The 12,056-nt window shown below is 63.1% G+C and overlaps 1 long non-coding RNA gene across 1 annotated transcript; it reads right to left on the bottom strand.

Moving 5' to 3' along the window:
* Positions 1–897: 897 nt before the first annotated feature.
* Positions 898–7,504, bottom strand: LOC118519187 (uncharacterized). The gene is made up of 2 exons (XR_013441112.1): positions 7,370–7,504; positions 898–6,526 (listed from the first exon to the last, which is right to left on the bottom strand). It is a non-coding gene; the product is annotated as an uncharacterized LOC118519187 (long non-coding RNA).
* Between the last annotated feature and the right edge of the window lie 4,552 nt (positions 7,505–12,056).

Here is a 12,056-nt window from a genome sequence, read left to right as displayed (position 1 = left end):
GCTGGGCACAGCGATTGGCTCGTGGCGACGCCCTCCGCCAAAGAGGGCCAATTGGACACGGACCCATCTCCCGCCCCGCCTCGCCCGTTCCCGCAGGTATGTGCCGGCAGACTCCAGCTGGCCGGCGTGCTCCTTTGCGCCGCCTGGAGGCCTGCTCGGGTAGAGGTGGCAGTCCCGGCGTGCTTGGCATTTCCTTCACCCTGTAGTCTCAGCTGCCTGCAGACGCCGTCCTCGGACTTGGGCCTCTCCCCCTTACTGTGCCCCTCAGCTCTCAAAGTCATCCAAAAATGTCCCCCTTGGGCCCGGGGATTCCTTCGTGACACATGCACACTTCAAGCCCAAGTTCCCTGCCGGCATTCTCAGATACCAGCACCCCAAGTCTTCCTCAGGCCAGAGCTCTCTCTTATGTCTCAGCCACCCCCAAATATCACTAGCTCAGGACCCTCAGGTCCCAGTTATCTCTGAATGCCCAGTGTTTCCCTCAGGGTCACCGCTGGCTGCCACCAGAGGTTGGGTTTGACGCCCCCCCCCCCATTGGGGCCAGGAACACTCGGGCCAATGTCCTGGGCTTGGGGCATTCCTCATGATGACCCCATCTAGGTCCTTCCCAGAACAGTGCTCTCTGTCATTGCATCAGCCCTGAAAGTCAGGGTTTCCTTCAGGGTCACCCCCTAATCCCAGGACACCCCTCAAGGTCACCCTTCCAGCCTTCTCTGCCCATGTGACGAAATTGTGGCTTTCCTCAGAACAGGTGGGACAGAGATGAAGATCCTGTGAGGTCAGGAGCTCAGGGTGCGGGAACAGTAAATTCAGGGCCATCAACCCTCCCCACCCAAAAGGCCAAAACTGCAGGGATGGGAGGAAGGAGTAAACCACAAACTCACAAACTATCAGACCTTCAGGAATGAGGCAGGGGGCAGCTTTTATTTTAATTGGACGACAGGAGCCACACACAACACAGACCCCTGCCCCAAGCTTATGTCCGCCGCTACCCCAGGTGGGACAGGAATGCTGGGCCAGCCCTGACGCCCTAGGGGGCTGCTCCCTGTTTCCCCAGTCTCACTCCAAAAAGAGCCCCATCCCATCTGATACTGGACAGTCTCAACTCTTGGACACCCTGGCACCACCTGAGGACTGAAAAGGCCCGTTTGTGTCCTTTCTGGACTCACAGGGACCTTGCTCCCCGCCCCATGTGCCAGGAGGGTGTCAGGGCTCCTCCCCCCGAGTTAGGAAGCTGCAGGGCTCAGTGAGAAGGGGCCAGGCACACTCAGGTCAGGCCAGCCTGGTTCCGGAAGCTGGAGTTGGCATTTAACGGTCTGGGGACCTAAGGCAGCTTCCTCTTGAGTAACTGGCTGCTGGGAAGGTACAGGCCTGGCCCATGCCCCACCAGGCTTGGGAGAGAAAGGCTCCAGGCTGGGAGGGTTGTGGGGGGTGGGGGGGTGCAGACACAGCTTTTCCCTTTTTCATGGAAGGGCAACCACCCACCTGCCCGTTCTCCCCAGGAGTACAGCCCAGCTATGGGTAGGACTGTGCTGGGGGAGGCCCTCCCCAAGTACGTTGTTGGGGGAGGGGGCCTGCAGCAGACAGCTGGGTCCACCTACCCCATTCCAGGCTACATCCCTCCCCAAGTCCCTCCTCCAGACACAGGTCTGGGTCTTCCCCCCGCACCCCCCAGGCATCAGCCCACCCAAGGAAGGCAGGCGCCACAGGCTCCGAGGGGGCTCGACTCCTGTTCCTGCTGAACTGAGCCAGTCTGCACAAATCAACTGTGTTTCAGCTCAGTAGGCACGGGAGGCAGAGCCCAGGGAGGCCCCGACAGTGGGACAGGCAGGCACAGCCGCAGAGCCGGAGGAGGCGGGGTCCCGGGGGGCGGAACTTAGCCACTGTGAACACGACTTGGTGTGGACTCTGCTCACAAGCAGCTAAGCCCTGCTCCCCAGGCCGGACGCAGACAGCAGGGGCCTCTGTGCCACCCACGCCCGCCCCCATCCTCGGGCAGTGTCCTCAGCGGTGGTGGTGGTGGTGGAAGCCCCAGAGGCAGGGCTCAGGGTCGGTTGGAAATCCCTGGCAATGTGATTTGTGACAGGCAGCAAATCCCATCCCCAGGAACCCCAGCCGGCCGTGGCACAGGGGTGGGGGGGCACCGGGTGGGGCCAGCGGCTGGCACCTGGGGGGGGGGAGAGAGCAAAGGAGGTAATGAGATTTGAAGCTGTCTGTCCTGCGGGTCCCCCCGCCTGCTGCTGCCCACGGAGGGAAGCCCTCCTCCCCGCACGCAGCAGCCGCCGAAGAGAATGCTGTACCATCGGGCTGCACGCCCCCACCGCAGCCCTGCCCTCAGTCCCAGAGGCAGAGATGCCCAAATCCCTCTGGGCCAAGGAGGCTGCAGGGACTCCCAGAGCCAGGTCCCCCCCGCTTTTCCCGCCCCCCCCCACCAGCGAGCCCTGGGCGGGCTAAATGGGGCCATGAGGAGAGGAAGTCGAGGGGGTGGCGGGCAGGCGGGTGAGGAAGTGATCTCACCCCAGCTGGCGCCACTTCCTAGAAGCCTGAAGGGCAGGAGGAAACCACCAGGGCCTCCCCCCGTGGCCCCGTCTCCTCAGTAGCCAGGCCTCAGCCTGCACCCCAGCAGAGCAGATGCCTGCAGTGGGTGTCCAGCTCTCCCCTTGGGCACACACGTCCCCAAGAGCACCAGACCCAGGCTCAAGGTGCAAATCCCCACTCAGCAGTTTCCCAAATGCCCTCCAAGCCTCAGTTTCCCCATCTGTAAAACAGAGCCAAGGCCCTCAACTGCATAGCACAGGGAAGTTTCACCGGGAGTGCGTATGTCATTTCAGCAAGTGCCCAGCACCAGGACCGCCTTCCAGAACTTTCGGGAATCAGTGCAAAATGAAATTGTGGGACCCCTTCTTCACAAGTTAAGAATGTCAAGACGCTGACAGCAGAACACTAATCCAGGCTTCAGATCATTCTAAGCAAGAGAGACCCTGTGAGCTGCATGGTCACAAGCCCATGAAGCCGCCCTATGTTCAGTAAATGGAGATCTCCTTAATGGCAAGAGCCCTGTGGCTAGGACACCCCAACTCTGGAGCCAATTTGGGCAGATCTCAACCCTGGCTCTGTAGCTTCCTAGCTGGGTGACTCCTAGAAAGTCACTCAACCTCTCTGGGCCTCCCTTTCCCCATCTGCAAAGCAGGGATGTCACGGTAAGGATCTCAGAAGTGATACGTATAATTAAGATGGGGCTGGGCTGTTGTCATCAGGCAGAAACAGAAAAGATGGTAGAAATGAAGACTCCAAACACTGGTGGGACCCCGGTGCCCAGAGCCGGCGGCACCCACCACTGGGAGACAGGTGGAGAGAGATGTCCTGCTCTGTTCCCCGACCCGTCCCATACACGCACACACACACACTGGCCACCGGCTTTCCCAGCAGGCCCCAGCCCAACCCTGTCCCCTCAGGGTCTGGGGGCACCAACCGGGAGCAGACAAGGCCCTGCAGGGCGGCCGGCCTCCCTGGGCCGCCTCCGGAAGTGAGACAGCACATTCGTGTCCCAGGGACGAGAACGGGAAGGGCGGCCATTTGGCCAGGCCCGTTTCCTGTGGGGTTTCCCCTGCACAGAGCCCCGGGCCGGGGCCAAGGCCACTCCCCATCCCTAAAGGCACAAAAGGCCTGGGTCTCTCATGGATGGGGCACTGCCACGCAGGTACCCAGGAGCCAGGGCCCCCGTTACCAATGGTGTGCCTCTCGGGCTCACAAGAGGTGGTGTCCAGGGAAGGCCAAGTTCTTGGCAGCTGGAAGCCTGGGGAGAAGATGGGCCCCTGGGCCGAGGGAGCAAAGCAGGCCCCGAGCCACACCGATGTATGTATGTGTGCATGTATGTATGTGTGCGTGTATGTATTGTGCGTGTATGTATTGTGCGTGCATGTATGTGTGCGTGCATGTATGTGTGCATGTGTGTATGTGTGTGTCCGTGTATGTGTGTGCGTGTATGTATGTGTCCGTGTGTGTGCATGTATGTATGTGTCCATGTATGTATGTGTCCATGTATGCTGGAGTACGCTCGGCAGACAGGGCGTGGAGGCATGAGACAGAAGCAGGCAGGCGTACTGCTGCCCCCCCAACCCCATGCTCCAAGAATGAATCAGGGGCAGCTTCCGCCGGGGGCGCCACCACCACCGCCCCCAAGCCTGGTCCCCAAATACTTTCCACCCTCTCGGAGCAGCTGGGATCGGAAAATACCAAGGGCTACAGGCCCCGCCCTGCCCGCCACCGCCCGCCCTCCCAGCCTGTCACTAACGCTTTGCCTAATGGGCCTAGACTCTCCGCAGAGGCTCCCTGGGCCGGGCCCAGAGCCAGCCGCCAACCTGGGCTGCCCAGCCAAGTGCCGCCTGACCACCAGCCCCCCATCCATTACCCCAGGCCCAGCACAGCGACCATAACAACCGGCTGGCACCTGGGTGGAAGAGGGCAGGACAGTGGCAAGTGGGTGGGCCCCCGCTGCCCACCCAGGGCTGGGGGGAGGGGCCAGGCCCAGGAAGGGGTGAGTAAGTGAGGACTGAATCACTTGTTATAAATAGGGGAACCATGCAAGTCATATCCCAGCCCCCATTGCGCCCAGCCACGCCACACCAAACTCCAACCCCTGCCTTAAACTTTAATCCCCCTAGGGTCAGTCACAGAATTCCCAGGGGCCCCCTAACGTCCATAGTGAGAGCCCTTAACTGAGGGGCACACCCTTCTGCCATGTTCACCCCTTGCCTTGTCCTCACAGGTCCACGTCCCGGTCCTGGCCTTTGTTTTGGGGGGCCCCTGGCCTCAAGGCAAATCACTGGCTTCTGGGTCATGTCCTCCTTCCTCAACACCCCCAAAATTCCCAGGCCCAAGGCTTAGGGCCCCCAGGATCCCCAAGGCATTCTAAGGGTGTGGGTGACCACAGTCCTGGATGGTGATGCCAGACCCAGGCCAGGGGAAGGCCAAGGGTCTTAGAGGCTCAGCAGTCAGCTTCCTGGCGGCTCAGCCCAGGCCCCCCATCCCAGACCACCCAGGCCTGCTCTGCCCAGGGCCACAGCTCAGTGACCACACCCAGGGTGGCGCCAGCTCCAGCACCCTGGGGCAAGGCGCCGCTGGAGCATGACTCAGCCGTGCCCAGCATGGCGGCGTCCTTCTCTGCCCAAGGATTCCCACACGCCCACGCCCACTGCCCTCCGTGTACGTCCTTCCCAGGTGACCAGCCTTCTCCAGACACACCTCCTTGTCCACCCAGGACACCCGAAGGCAGGAGGGAAGGCGGCCAGAGCGCCCCACAAGGGATCTGCCACAGGAAGGGGAAGTGCGCTTCTCTCCGCTTGCTTTCCGACGCTCCCCATTTACAGATGGAGAAACTGAGGCCCGCAGGAATTCAGAGCCAGGCCCAAGGTCAGGCAGTAAATCTAAGGAAAAGCCAGGACTGCTCCTGGCAGAAAGTGTATCCAAATAGGAAGGGGCTGGCCAGCCAGCCCAGTGAGGGGCGGGAAAGGTGTTCTCTTAAGAACCCCCCCACCCAGGGTTCCCGGTGGTTTTCTTCACCGCAAACAGACCCCCCTCCACTCAGCTTCCCAAGGCGAAGGGCACACTCTGAAAAATGCCTTAAGGTATATCAAAGTGCCACCTGAGCCCATAGCAAGCCGGTCACCCCACTCTACCCACCCTGAGCATAGGGCCAGTCACCCTGGGACTGCAGATGAGACAGGGATCTGCCCAGCAGCTGCGGCTTCCACGGAACATCTGGCCTCCACTTACAACAGGCAGGGGTGGATACAGGGGTCCCCGGGAGGACCCTGGAGCATCCGCCTCCGCTGTGGCTCATCAGTGAGCAAGGGTCTGCGGAGACTTGGAGGCCGGGCCAGCACAGACAGGCCCGACCCCCCTGGACACGCCCTGTCACGCATGTGCTCCGCGTGCCAGCCCTGGGCCAGGCCCGCAGCTATTTTCGGGCCCCCTCTTAGGCCCACAGACGAGGCCTGCCAGTTGGGGTCTTGAAGGAGCTCCCAGAGGACATCCTGCAAGGGCAGAGGCCAATGGGCGCCCTTCTGGGAGCTGGGACAGAGCTGGCACCCGGCCCCAGGGCCCGTGCCTTCCCAGGACGGCGGCGTGTGAACACATGCGCACGGGCTGGTCCGGGCAGGGTGCGTGGGCGAGCGGACAGGGTGTGTCCCACATCACCTCGCCTCTGAGCCGGGGCACCTGTTGGGTACTGCCCTCCAGCTCCGGCTGGCATGGGCAGGGCTGCCAGAGGACACCCTTCATGCCAGGGGTCCCACACCGCCCCCCCCAGCCTTACCCTCATCCACCACCCGTCATCATAAGCGGGCAGCGGGTTAGGGCCGAGGCAGGGAGGGGGCAGGTGACAGAGAGCCCACTGCACCTTCAAGGCATTCAGGAGGCCACAGGGTCTGGCGGGGCCTGGCTGGGCTGGATAGGCAAGTCAGTGTAGGGCTGGGGGCTTTGGTGGCAGTCAAGTCCAGTGCTGGGGTCAGAGGTCAGTGTGGGGCTAGAATGCAAGGTTCAGGTTTTAGTCTGGGCCCTTTCACCCTCCCACAGCCCAAGGGCATGAGGACTGCGGCGACGACACGGGGCTGGGCGTCAGCCCTCCAGGAGTCTCCCAAACCCTGGGCCCCCTTCCTAAGGGACCCTGAATGAGCTCTTCTCTCCTGGGCCAGGAGGGGCCAGGAGGGAGGAGAGGGGTCCCCCAGTCTCCACCAAGCTGGGGCTACAATGCTGGGCCCCCACCCCATCTCCTCAATGGCAGGCCTCCCCTCCACTCATTGGCTGATATGTCGAGAACTTGAACCACTGTCACCGGCCATCCGTGGAACTCTGGGAGACCCCCACCCACTTCTCCGCCCCATCCCCACCAAAGGCCAGATAGGTACCCCAGGAGTCCAGGCACCGTATATCCATCCCTCCTAACCCCAAGCCGGGCATATGCCCTCCCCCTTCCCACCCTGCCGCGGACTCCGTGCCCACCTTGACCTGCCCCAGTCTCTGTGGGACCCGCCCTCCCCACCACGCTCTCATGGGTCTCATGGGTCTCCGGTGGGGGGGAGTGGCTAGGGGTCCCCAGTGGGTTCCCGGGGAGCGGGTAAAGGTTGGGCCGCCCTTCCCCCGCTCCGTAGGGGGCGCCCCGGGACTCTGCCGCCGCCGCCGCCGCCAGATGCACGATCCCCGCTGCCCCCCCCCACCCGCCACCGGCGGCGGGGCGGCGCCCTCCCCCTCGCGAAGGGCTGGGGACCCGCCGGGCGCACCCCCCACTCCGCCCACGAGTCCGGCGCGGAAAAGTTGCCGCCGCCGCCGCGGCGCCGCCGCCTCCCTCCCGGTTCCCTCCCCGACTCACCCGCGGGGGAGGGGAGCCGGCACTCGGGGCTCCGGCCGCCGCCCGGGGCCCGGCGGCAGAGTCGTGGGCGGGCGGCGGGCCCGAGACGGGCCGGGGTCGGTCGCCGGCCGCGCTCCATCCCACTCACTGGCCGGCCCGCCGCGGGGCCGAATCGCTTTTAAAACCTTCCCGTCTCCTCCCCCCCGGCCGGACAGGGGGCGGGCGCGGGGCGGGGCGGGCGCCGCCGTCATGTGCCCCCGGAGCCGGTCCGCCCCCACTTTCTCTCTCCGGTCCCCCAACTCAGCCCCAACTTTCTCCCTCCTTGTCCCGACTCTACCTGGGGCCCCAAACCCAGCCCAGCTTCCCCCTCCCGGCCCTGGACTCTGGAAGCAGCCCCAGATTTTAAGCGAAGGCTCTCCCCGCGGGGAGGGAGGACAGAAGCAGGGGTCCTAATCCCCCTTGCACCCCCAAACCCCTCTTGGCAAAGTCCTGCCCCTGCGCAGGAAGAGAAACCCAGGAGGCCGTGGGCAGGGGCAAGATGTGGGGTGGGAGGCGCGGCGCCAGAGGACGGAGGCCATGCCGCTACTGTGTACCTTCCCTGGGAGGGCATGGGCCTGGGTATCCTGGGTTCCTGCCAATGGGCCTGAGTATTCTGGGTTCCTGCCAATGGGCCTGGGTATTCTGGGTTCCTGCCAAACACCAATACCCACTTCCAGTTCTTCCACAGTGTCTTCTTCAAACCCAGGAAGTCCCTCCTTTTATCCCACCCAACCCTCTCCTGCTGCTGTTGAAGACTCTGCCCCCAGTCCTGGATCAAGGTTCCCTCCCCACTTTGGCTTCCCAGCATGGCAGGCCCCCCCCACCCGCCCTACCCAGGGGCTCTGGGAAACTCCCCAGCTCCTGGAGTATCCCTGGGATAGAGTCCATCCCTGGATCCCTCCCTCCCTCCCTGCCTGCGTCTGTCCCACCACATCCTCCACCGACCTCCCCTCCACCCGGAGAAACACGGCTGCATTGTTCCCGAGGACGGGGCCCTGCCTTGGGGCCTGGCCTTGTGCCCAGGTGGGGGGCCAGGAACAAAACTAAGCAAAGGAGGGGCGGGGTGCCCTCTGCCGCCAAGACAGCCTCCTTGGGCATGCCTGACTGCCACTTTGCCCTCTACAAGATGGGACAGGAGCTGCTGGCCGCCAGACCACCAGCACCAGCAGCACCACCACCACAGCGGGCGGGGTTCTGGAGCCAAAGGACCCTTCTCAGACCTGTGTGGGCATTGCTTTGGGGGACTGTTTTTCTCCACCCACTCCCGACATTTCTGAAGTCATATAATTGGGGCTGGGGGTCAGATTCTTCACCACCCTCCTCCTGGGCAGTAAGAGTAATGCTGGGGAGTGGGGAACCCAGCAGCAGGCCCAGGCAGGGGACCAGAGGGGCTGGTTGGATGCCTCTGGGTCACCTCGCACCCCAGAATTCCTCCAGAGTCCTTCATTTCCTTGGTTCAGCTCAGCAGGCTCCCCACCTTGGATCTTAGTAGGATGGGGAGAGGCGGGTGAAAGCCACACCTAGCTACCATCCCATGGGACCCAGCCTGGGGGGTTCCTGGGTCTTTCTTCTCTGTGGGGCCCAAGGGGCAGGCTGGCCCAAGCTGCAGGATCTGGCAGGTTGGGGCAGGAGGGGGCAGAGCAGCCTGTGGGGCCCTGGGGGAAGATTTGGGGTGGCACAGAATTCCCCAACTCAAGGCGGGGCCCAGAGAAGGGTGGGGCACTTGCCACATGGCCTCCTGAGCAGCTACAAACAGGGGAGTGGAGTTCTCAGGGTCCAGGGTCTCACACACACACACAGGCTTGTCATTGAAGAAATAGAAAGCGACCAAATTACTACAGGGCATCCCCTCCACGCTGCCCCTCCAGAATGCTTCCTGCAGACCCCAGAACAAGGCCTCCCATCCAGAACCATCCCTCTCCTGTCAGTAATCCGGTTGGGCACACATTTAGGAGAAATGCCTCCTCCACGCTGTCCTCCAGGGATACCTGTGCCACGGCCCTGGAAACGCCATTACCTGCACGAGGCTCAAACCACCCCAGCTCACTAAGCATCCCTCAGCACAAGCTTGGAGGGACCTCCCAGTGCCACCAGCCCTCCCTCTGGATCCCCCGATGTTTACCCGACATGCCCTGGTCCTGGGCTGACCAATTTACCCAGGGACAGCAGCCAACAGGGATAGGAGCTCTCCAAACTGGCCAGCGGATCCTCTTTGTCATGACAGGGAGGGGTAGGGGTACAGGGCCAGGGTGAGGCCAGGTTAAGTTGTCAAGTGGCACAGGGATCACACACGCCCATTTGTTTATTCTTCAAACATTCATTGAGTGCCTGCTGTGTGCGAGGCACTGTTCTGGGCACTGGGGACACAGCAGAGAACAAGCCAGAAAAAAATCTTTGCCCTCATGGGGCTGACATCTGTAGGGGAAATAAACACAAACAAAAACAGAGAGATGGGTATAAAGATATACTGTGTGTTGGGTGCTAGGTGTTAAGGGAGAACAGAAGGGGGCAAAGGAGATGAGGATGGAGCCGGTGGGGGCCAGGTCAGGAAAGGCTGCATGAGGAGGAGGTGAGGGGCGCCTGGGTGGCTCAGTCGCTAAGCGGCTGCCTTCGGCTCAGGTCATGATCCCAGGGTCCTGGGGTTGAGTCCCACATCGGGCTCCCTGCTCGGCGGGAAGCCTGCTTCTCCCTCTCCCACTCCCCCTCTTGTGTTCCCTCTCTCTCTGGGTCTGTCTCTGTCAAATAAATAAATAAAATCTTAAAAAAAAAAAAAATGAGGAGGAGGTGACATTTGAACAAAGACTGGTAGGAGGTGAAGGAGGAGCCATGCAGACATCTGGAGGAAAAGTCCAAGGTGGAGGGAACAGCCTGTGCGAGGCAGGAACATGCCTGGCGGATTTGAGAAACAATGAGGAGACCAGCGTGATGGAGGGAGGAGCGGAGCAGAGTGGGAGAAGATCTGAGTTTCAAATGCTTGCTCCCCGACTTTCTAGCTGACTATCTTTGGCCAAGTGATCACACTTCTCTGAACCTCAGTTTCTTTATCTCGAAAATGTGCAGTTTGCAGTTGTCACAAGGCTCTGAGAGGAGATGAGAATAAATGTCCTGGCCCAGGGCCTGGGGTGGGTCAAAGTTGGATAAGCATGTGCACAGAGGTGTACCAGGTCTTCGCAGTCATGTAGGCCTGGGATGGGGGCGCTGGGTCAAGGGACCCTGGCAGACCCAGCCACCCGGTAGGTCACCCCAGCTCACACGCAGGGCTGCCTGCCGGGCCCCATGGCAACGCTGCACACAGAGACATCAAACAGGCCCTGCCGAGGAAGTCCCACGTCACTGTGGTTAGGGTGGCTCCTCCCAGCCCAGCCCCCCTGGCGCGCGCGCTCCTCCTTGCCAGTCTGGGCCCCGGCCTCCCATCGCCCTGGTGACAGGCGGTGTTACGGAGTGAGCAGGGATCCCACCACCTGCCCCCTCACTGGGGCTCCGGCCATTCCCCACATCCGGAGAAGGACATTATGAGGTGGCCCCAATTCACTGCCGCTAACCCTTCCATTCAGCCCACCCTAGACCCGTGGGGGAGCACCAGGAAAGCCCTTGCCTACCCACCTAGAGTTCAGAGAAGGAGAGGCCCCCAGGGACCTGTGGGCCCCCCCCCCCCAGCCTGGTGCCTGAAATCCCTAGGACAGGGTCTGGGTGTTGCTCCGGGGCACTGGAGGGGTGAGTCAGACGGGAATAGCCCCCAGGCCCGGCCCAGCCCCCATCCGAGGACTGACTCACCACCCACCCAGCACCGGATGACATCAGGGCCTGGCCTGCCACCCTCACTTGGCACCGTGCCAGAATGGGGGCGCCCAAGAGGTGTCACATCTGGCTGCCTTCTCCCCTCTGCCTGGGGCCTGGCAGGAGCAGGGTTAAGGAGGGGCCCTCCTGGGGTCTCCCCCGTCATCCCATCCCCCCCCTTTCCCGGGGATTTCGGGCCCCAGCCCCTCTGACGTCACTGGGGGTTGCTATGGCAACTGGCCGAAGTTCCCAAATAAAATTACCGCGGGCGGGTTAAGTTTCCTAGGAGGCAGCCGACGGGTAAACAATGGCGGTGGCAGGCGGGGCCGACGAGGGGCCGTCTCCCCCTCCCACCCCTCACTCCGCTGGGACCCGGGGGTCCCCACGGCGGGGAGCAGGGTCCCCGCCCCCCTCCCGCCCGGGACCCGAGAGCCCGTGAGCAGCGAGGGCACCAGCGCACAGATGGGGGACAGCGAAGCCACCACCGGGAGGAGCGGGGGGATGGGGGTGAGGGGGGGGACCTCGGACGCGAGGCTAGGGCGGCGGGGAACAAAGGGGGACCCGAGGCCTGGGATCCGCCCTCCGCACACCCCGCCTCCCCACGCCCCCCGCCCCGACCCCGGCCGGCCGCCAGTCCAGCTGTGGCTGCTCCCAGCTGCCTGGCTCCCCACATCTGGCGGGCCGCGCGCTCACTTCCTGTCGCCCCGGCTGCCTGGAGGGAGGTAAAAATAACCCTCCCCCTCCCCCTGCCGGCGGGCGCAGACGGCGGCTCCTCCCGGCCTGGAGGAGGGCGAGGCCGAGCCGCAGCCGGGGAGAGGAGCCCCCCTGAGGCCGCCTCCCGTCCCTCCCACTGCCTCGGTGTCCTGGGAGGAGGGGCGCAAGGGGGGGGGGT

This window comes from Halichoerus grypus, chromosome 1 (genome assembly GCF_964656455.1).
Source record: "Halichoerus grypus chromosome 1, mHalGry1.hap1.1, whole genome shotgun sequence".
Lineage (NCBI taxonomy): Eukaryota > Metazoa > Chordata > Mammalia > Carnivora > Phocidae > Halichoerus > Halichoerus grypus.
This window is presented reverse-complemented; position numbering and strand designations above follow the sequence as displayed.